This window comes from Manis pentadactyla, chromosome 14, assembly GCF_030020395.1.
Source record: "Manis pentadactyla isolate mManPen7 chromosome 14, mManPen7.hap1, whole genome shotgun sequence".
NCBI lineage: Eukaryota > Metazoa > Chordata > Mammalia > Pholidota > Manidae > Manis > Manis pentadactyla.
The window spans coordinates 53,479,487-53,487,861 of record NC_080032.1 but is presented as its reverse complement, the minus strand read 5'-3'; the positions used below and the strand labels follow the sequence as shown (position 1 = coordinate 53,487,861).

General features: G+C 42.2%; 1 long non-coding RNA gene across 1 annotated transcript; it reads right to left on the bottom strand.

Moving 5' to 3' along the window:
• Positions 1–4,356: 4,356 nt before the first annotated feature.
• Positions 4,357–8,052, bottom strand: LOC118917227 (uncharacterized). Its single transcript, XR_005026736.2, has 3 exons — positions 7,758–8,052; positions 6,973–7,216; positions 4,357–5,136 (listed from the first exon to the last, which is right to left on the bottom strand). It is a non-coding gene; the product is annotated as an uncharacterized LOC118917227 (long non-coding RNA).
• Positions 8,053–8,375: the final 323 nt, after the last annotated feature.

Sequence of the window (8,375 nt, the reverse complement as noted above, 5' to 3'; positions counted from 1 at the left end):
TTTACACGTTTAAGGGTTTCCATAGCTTAATTACTTTCTCACCAGCCAGTCTAAAATTGCCTCAGGTGTTCCCAGTGAGCAATCAACATTGGGAACCATTAAGCTACAATTTGGTTCTCCAAGTGTGGTCCAGGACAGTCAGCATCAACATCAGCTGGGAATATGTTAGAAATGTACATTCTCAGGCCTCATCTCAGACCCACTAAGCCAGCAACTCTCAGGGTGGGTCATCTAAGGGTTCTTATGCACACTCAGGTTTGAGAACCACTAGGTATCTAGTCCTCTTCCTATCCTCTTGACAAACTAATTGACTATCTATAGGGAAAATTGAAGTTCCTACGGTCAGGATCTTCACCTGAACCTAAACTACTTGATGATGTAACTGGCCTGCTGCTAGGCTACTGCTTCCATGTGCACAAGCAATAGGCTATTACTGACTGGGTCACTGTATAAAGAGATCTGCCCAGTGCTCTGGGCAGAGGCGGAGACAAAGGAGGATTACAGACCTGCAGACTGCTGGATGCAGACATAACTCTAATGCTCAACCTCTCACCAGGAGAACATGCCGGGTAATAAACCCTTTCACCCCAAGAACATTCCATTGTCATTCCTCCATCTCACTGAATCCATAGTGAACTTTCCGGAGGCCAAAACCCACTGGCAATGTCAGCAGGATTCATTGTTGATCAAGGAAAAGAACAGGCTGCCCTTATGGGAGGGGCGCTTCAGTGGGCTGCATCTATCAGTGTAGAGATAGTGGATTGTCCCCCAGTGGGGATGTGGTCTGAGGTGGCTTGCCTCCTAGAGGGCTGGGCTCCACCCCAGGGCTGGAGCAAGTGGAGGTGACACCTGAGGCAGTGGGGGGGGGGGGCCCTTGGTATAGTAAGTAGGTCCTTTGAGAACCAGAGTGCCCGTGAGGCAGCAGGATTGTGGGTTGGCCACTTCTCACAGTATTAAAAAGTCTACAGATGAGAAGAGAGTGCTCCTGAATGAGACACAAGAAATGGCAGCACAAGAATGCGAGCTGCGAACTGCTGTGGAGTCACTGAAGACTGAAATGTCGCTGATACAAGGGGAGGCAGCACAAGCGCACTGGCTGCAAGGTGCTGTGAAGGAAGCAAAAGATTCGTTACAAAATGAAATGGTGAGGCTGGGAGGTATTGTGGAAGAGGTAAAGGCCATGAAGGAGAAGCACGGACCCCTGCAAAAAGCACAAGAAGAGGCAGAGCGAGAGCGGGAGCTGTGAGGTCCAGTGAAGGAGGTAAAAGATTCCTGAGAGAATGAGACAGCAGCGCGGCTCGGTGCTCTGAGGGAGGCAGAGGCCATGGAGGAAACAGGCACATTCCTGGCACACAGGCGGAGGCGGCAGGAGCAGGCCAGCTGTGAGGCATTGAGTGAAGGTGAGAGAACTGCTGAAGACTGAGCTGGCACTGCTGCGAGGCCTGGTGGAAACGGTAAAGGGTGTAGCAGAGGAGAGACTCGGGGAAGGGGGGAGAAAGGTGCCATCAACCCCAGAAATGGAGGAGCTGGGGACGGATGAAGGGGTGGTGCCAGAGGCACTGACCCCTCCTCTATTGAAAGCACGCCCAGTGGTTGTAAAGAAAATAAAGACCCAGCAGCTGAGAGTTCCCCCAGGAGAGGAGCAGCCCCTCCCCAGGTCGTGAAGCACTCTATGCTCTGCCCCTGTGCTCAGGCTGAGCTGGTGGATTTGGGCTCCTGGTTCAGGTTCAGGCAGAAGCCCTCGAAGTCAGTATTAGCTTGGCTCCTGCGTCTGTGGAACTTAGGGGTGGATGGAACTGTTGAAGTTTTCCAACGGTATCATGGGATTCTTAGTCATCTGTAATTCTGCCCAGCTCTTCTGCAGTGCATTGTTCACGCCATGTAAGGCCACAGTGGCTCAGCTCTGGGGCGTTTCTCCAAAGAACCCCTGGGAGAATGTGTGCTTAATGCACATGTCATGATCCCTTTCTGAAGGCATGCAATTTTGTTTCTAATCACTCCATTCAAATAGACTATTGTACAGTGGTTCATGATGTTTTTAATCTGTTGGGGGACTTTAAGCTATTTAAAAAAGGCTCTAAAGCAACTCACCACGCTTGCTGAGGCCTCGGCTTCCACTAACACCTAGATTTGCAATCCAGTCACCCTGGCCCCTGACAGTGCTGCTCACACACTCCCAGTTCCCCGCTCACCTTGGTGCACAAACACCCTAAGCCTTGCTGGTTTTTGTTTCCTTGTCATCACTCATACCAATTTCCTTCCTCTCCATCCAAGCAAACCATATTTACCTCTTAAGGTGAATTTGTTCATTCATTCATCAAATCTTAATTGAGTGCCTTTTAAGTGCCAGGCACCACCCTGGACAGTGGGGGTACAGCGGTAAACAAAGAGGGAAGCCCACGCCATTCCTCTTGGAGACATAGGTGAGCACATGGGCCATCATTACCCTTCCTGGTGAGGATACAGAGGGAGAGATCCAGTCCCAGGAGATATACTGTGGGGTGGGTTACCATGCCCAGCTCTAGGTGGTTTATGGGAGGTGTTCCCAAGCAGAAGGATGGATGGGAGGTAGAGAGGGGAAAAGATTCCTAGCAGTGAGAAGAGATTAGGCTGCAAAGGTAAGCAAAGGCCAGCTTTTCAGGGGCTTTTAAGACATGGAAGGAGTTTGCCCTCTTACCTAAAGGGCCTGAAGGAGAGAGTATTAAGGATCTATAGGTAGGGACCTGGTGTGAATCCCATTTATTCCTTGAGGTCGTCTCCAATTATTTAAATCCCAAGTGATTTTTTTTCCTTCCTTGATTGCCAAAGCAATTACTGACTCTACTTAGCAGCCTTACTCCAAATTCATATGGTCATTCTCTGCTGTTGGTTCTCCATTTTGTGCTCACAGCGCTCATTCAAGTATTACACTTTTGACTTGAATGTCCAGAATCCACAATGCATTTACTTAAAAGTTCCCTATGTCTATAGAGTAATTGTTCCTCCAGTCAAACAATGTCATTTAATACCACCTCTCTGGCCTCTTATGTGCCTTAAATTGTGCTGTACAACCTCAGTGACCACTTGGACATGAAATGCAGATGAAAAGTGACTGTACACTCAGTGGTAACATAAAATACACACTGATCAAAATTACATGGAATACCAGTCCTGGTGACTGGTGGTCCAGGACAACCAGTGTTCTAGAATGTTACCTAACTCTAGAAACCTTGATTTCAATTCCTCACAATTCTTAATATGGTTCTCAATGTAGCATAAAGATTTACTTGAATTTTACATTAATTTTCATGACTTGTTTTACTCTTTTTAAATTATGAAATATATCAGGCATCCATAAATGTATAAAAAATAATACAAGGAACACTCATATTTCCATCACCCAACTTAAGGAATAAAACACTGTAATGACAACTGGACCCTTTCTTTACCCCTCCTCACTGAAAGATAGTGCTTGTCTTGAATTTGGTGTTTATCATCCCCATACATGCTTTCACTGCAGCTGTAGGTATTCACAAGCAATGCATGATATTACTTCTCAGATTTTAAAGTGTTATATAAATGATGTCATAATGTAGCCTTCTGCAACTCTTTGGTTGAATTCTATCTTTGAGATTTGTCCATTCAATTATAGATGCAGCTCTGGCTGATCAGTCTCACTGCTGCACTGTGTTCCACTGTAGGAAGATACTCATTTAGGACATTCAGTTGGTTCCAACTCTTCACTAAACAACATAATACTGTAGTGTGTGTATTTGCATTTAGCTCCTTGTGTACATGTGTGAGGGCTTCTGGAGACACCGATACAGTGGTGGGACTGCTGGATGGCAGGGTATGTGCTTCATCAGCCTAACTAGATGCTACTCAAAGGGGGGCCATTGACACTCCTGTCAGGAGTATGTGAATTCCTCTGGCTTCACACTCTTGATGACCCATGTTACTTTCATATTGAGAGATTGATGTATTCATACATATTTACATACTTACACACACACACATACACACACCAGGATTCTTAGGGCAAAACAAAACTTTATTAAATGAGTTTGCTTTAGAACTTCCCAGAAAGCAACAAATGGCTACTTTAAATTTTTTGAGAGCCTAGAATTAACTGATTGAATTATTTTGAAAATATTATGGGAAAAAAGTACAAAATTGTCTCCAGTCTTATCCCATTAAAATAGTCACTTTCAAAATATATGATTATATTCATATATTGAATGATGTTTAAAATGAATTCACTATTGGCTTATTTTATGTGTTATATGTATTTTCTAAATATGTTTAATCCTGTATACTGGTGTTCCAGTGGGTCTGAATTGACAGTTAAATAAAAATCGACGGAACAAGCTTCCAGGTCAGACTCGCTTTTATTTTAGAACTTGTCTCTTGCTACATTGTAACTCCCAAGAGCAGCTCTGGTCATCAAGAGTATTCATGCTTCTGTTTTTTATTTTCTTTTGCAGTGAAAATCAAGTACACAGAAAGCAAAGCATGTGAAAACATAAAACAAATGATCACAGAACAAAATAGCAGTTGATAAAGTTATCCTCATCTCACTTTTTCTGTCTCACAAACTCATTCTTCTGTGAACATCCTGGTGAAGAGCCAACATCGACAATGGTGGCAGCTGTGTGATAGGTGCGTTTTCCAGGGCATTCTGCCAGGTCCACAGTAGGTTCGGGCCAGAACTGAAGACATGAGCATGGATTTCTAGTTCTAACAATAGAAGACATTCCTAGTAAATTCAAATTCTGCTTTTCACTTGAGTCCAATTTAAAATACAGGTGTGATGAAAATTATAACAAAAAATCTTCTTTAGACAAATACATCATCAGAATTGATGCCTGGACTGTATAGAGTCGTCAAAGGAAAGATTCAGTTAATTCTTCAAGGTCAGCTGTCCCTTCCTCAGGAGAAACGAAATCGTCTCTCAGATCTGCTCACTGACATCTTCACTCAGAAAAGTCTTTCCCCCAAATGTGGAACAGCACAAAATACTAGCCAACTGTTTTCATGAAAAATTGCTGCCACTCTACCACTAATGGATGATTTATGATTTCTGGTTAGAACCATTTGGAATTACACATGCCAACAGATATCTTATTTTCTGCTATGATCATCTTGTATCCTCACGACCTGCAGAACATAAAAATATGCATTGCTTTTAATGTCACTGGATTTGTTAGAAATGTTCCCTCTGCTCCTTTTTATGCCACATATGAAACAAACACATGTAGTTATGCCATTTTCAATAGTCAAAATAAAAGGGTGATATGATAATGGATATAAATGAACAACATGTAAGTGGAACTATAGATACACTTCTTCCTAGGAAAAATCAGTGCAGTTCATGGCCTGGAATTCCATGCTCGATGCACTTAGTGGCTGGTGTCATTGATGAAGAGCTAAAAGGACTTTGCCCAAACTCCCTTAGATCTTTCTTTTAGAGTTAATCTCTAGGACAACATTCTTTCCCTTCCAATCCCGCCTCCCCCTTCCTCTTTGGCCACCCCATGTGAGCTTCAGCTGCTATCCAGCCATGGAAGTGGCTTTAACCAAATGCAACGTGAGTGCCTGGGAGTTTGCAGCCCTCCCTGGGGCAGCCCTTGACCAATCAATGACCCATGAGGGAGAAAGAAACCTCAACTTCTTTGCCCAAGGTCAGGACTATTCTGCAGCGTAACTCACATGCCAGAGTGCCTGGAAGGGGACTCTCTGGCACTTCACTGGAGATGCCACCCTGGTTCGGCTTCCTCTGCTCTGGGTGTCCTACGAGTGCCAATTCCATAAATCCCATGCACACGGCCCCCACCTCAGGGCAGGCCCCTCAAGGAACCTGACCCAAGACAGTTTCTGAACGATGATCCCACCCACTTATCATCAGACACCTTTGCTTACACACTTACCCCAAAGGAAAAAATCATGTCCTCTTGCTTTGCATAGTAAATTAGTAAAGCTAATTAGTAATAGCACATCTATATTTGTCTTTATAATTTTAAATGATAAAAAAGGATGTCATTTGTGAGATATTTAAAGATAAAACTTCCCCCCAAATTAAACTTCTGCATTTTTCTTTTAATTTACCCAGTAAGATGCAAATTCATAGTGATTCTATAGCACTATTATCCATTTAAAATATATATAAACATGCTCATGGTTAAAAGTCAGATATTTTGTAATGTTCATTTCTTTCCTTAAACATGTATTTCCATTCCACTTCCCCCACAGAACTTCTTTGTAAATATATTTATATGATTAAAAATCTTATTATTTGCCTGATTGCTGCAGCAAAGTACATGTGTATCTAAATGTATGTTTTAAATTTCCTATGAATATAATGTCTATGTATTAACAGTTTTTCTGTGGATTACCATAAGAATTTATCAAAACAGTATGTATACTTAAATTTTGGTAACTTTATAAAAACAAAAAGTAAACATTTTGATTGGAAATGTATCTCTTAGTGAGATGGAGAGTTTTCCCTATTATTTTTATTTATTACAATTCATTGTTAGAGTGAGGCAGAGTTTAATATCAATTCTATTAATATTTATTGTTATAGATTTAAGCACTGATAAATATTGTTTACATAGATGGGTTCTGAAGGACTTTTACTATAGCAATGTCAGACATTTAAATTCTCTCTGAGTTATATGCCAAAAACCACCCAGTAATCTTTCAAAAGATTTTACAAAAGAATGTTATCCAATTATTAGATGACATCACTTCTGGCAACTGTACCCAAAAATACTACCAAACTTATAGAATACCACTTTTCACTCAGAGGCACAGTGTTTAATTCAAGAAACTAAATATGGTTAGATATGTTAATATTGCTAAATTAAGTACACTTGACACATGTACTATTACTATATTTTTTGATAAAATAATATTTCTCATAAGCTGTTTTATATATTTTTTTCTTCACAATTGTGAAGCTGCCACTTAGCTCATTTACTTTATGGGACATACCCCCATACAGCCCAGCTGGCAGGACTAGTCCTCAATACACACCCAGTCAGAACCTCTGCCTTAGGGAGTTTGATTTGGTCGTCCCGCTGATGTAAAGCTGCCGAGGGTCCCTGTGATGCCGTCTCACTTATGATTCCACTCAGAGATAGGCATGTGATTAAGGATCTTGCTATGAATTTTTCGGCTTGCTTCCCATCAATATTTCCCTTATGCTCTTTGCTTTGTTTTCAAGGAATTCTCACTCCTTTGACAAGAGTTGGGAGATGGAACATCAGACTATTAAATTACATTTGTTATCATTCCTATCATCTGCCCTCTGTAATATACCTGACCTCAGGACATCCCAGGATGAGCCCGAGCGCCCCGTCTGTGTACGCATGCCTCCTTTAGCGGAATCATGAGCGGGGTGGGTGGTCTTAGAGGAGGCCTGCAGATCCGATATTCGAACTGACCCCCTGTTTGATAACACACAGCCTGACTGCACCCGAAGCTTTCCTCAGAGGGTTTCACATCTGGCCAAAGGGCCATAAGCAGATTCCGGATGGCTGAGAAATATGACATTTTTGGGGTGAAGTGAGGGACATTTGTAAAGGGGGTGCAGGAAAGGAGACATCCATGATTCATCAGACACAAACATCCCAGGTAGACAGAGCCCTTTAAGGCTAGTGTTTGAAAACCTGCACCCTGGGGAGTCTTCATACCCAAAACATGGCCTTACCCAAGCTTTTCATTAGACAGTAAGAAATCTGGGGACCAGGGCAATCAGGTTTTTTGAGATCACAAACCTAGTTAATCACGCAACCAACGTGAGTATCCGGATGTTCTCATTCCCAGGCTGGTTGGTCTTCTTTCCATCATGGCCATCGGCTCTGTCATTTGTCATCTTCATCACTTTAAATTAATAGCTGACCTTTGTTAAACTTTAACTGCATGCAAAGTGCTGTTTGAAGCACTTTACATTCATTTACTGATCATATGAGCCTACGTATAGATGGATAAATGGAAGATCAGAGAGGTGAAGTGACCCAAGATCACATGACCAGTAAATGCAAATCCACGTTTGAACCCTGGATGCACCATTTCGACTATTTCCCCAAGCAGTTTCTAAACAAAAACACTAGCCCAATAAAATCTTCCCTAATACAAGATTCTGTGGTCACATTGGTTCAACTAATAGGCCCTCTTTCAGAATCACCGTGAACATTAGGTCATTAAAGGCACTGAGAAACCCTGCATAAAGGACACCTACTTCTCTCTGTTTTATAGGAAAATTATTTTTGCCCAAATACCTATCAATATCTAGTGAAGGACCACCATTAAAGAATTTAGGCTCAATATCTATAACTCTAGGTCAGTAGTTCTCAAACTCTAGCATGCATCAAAATCATCCAACTCTGGAGTTT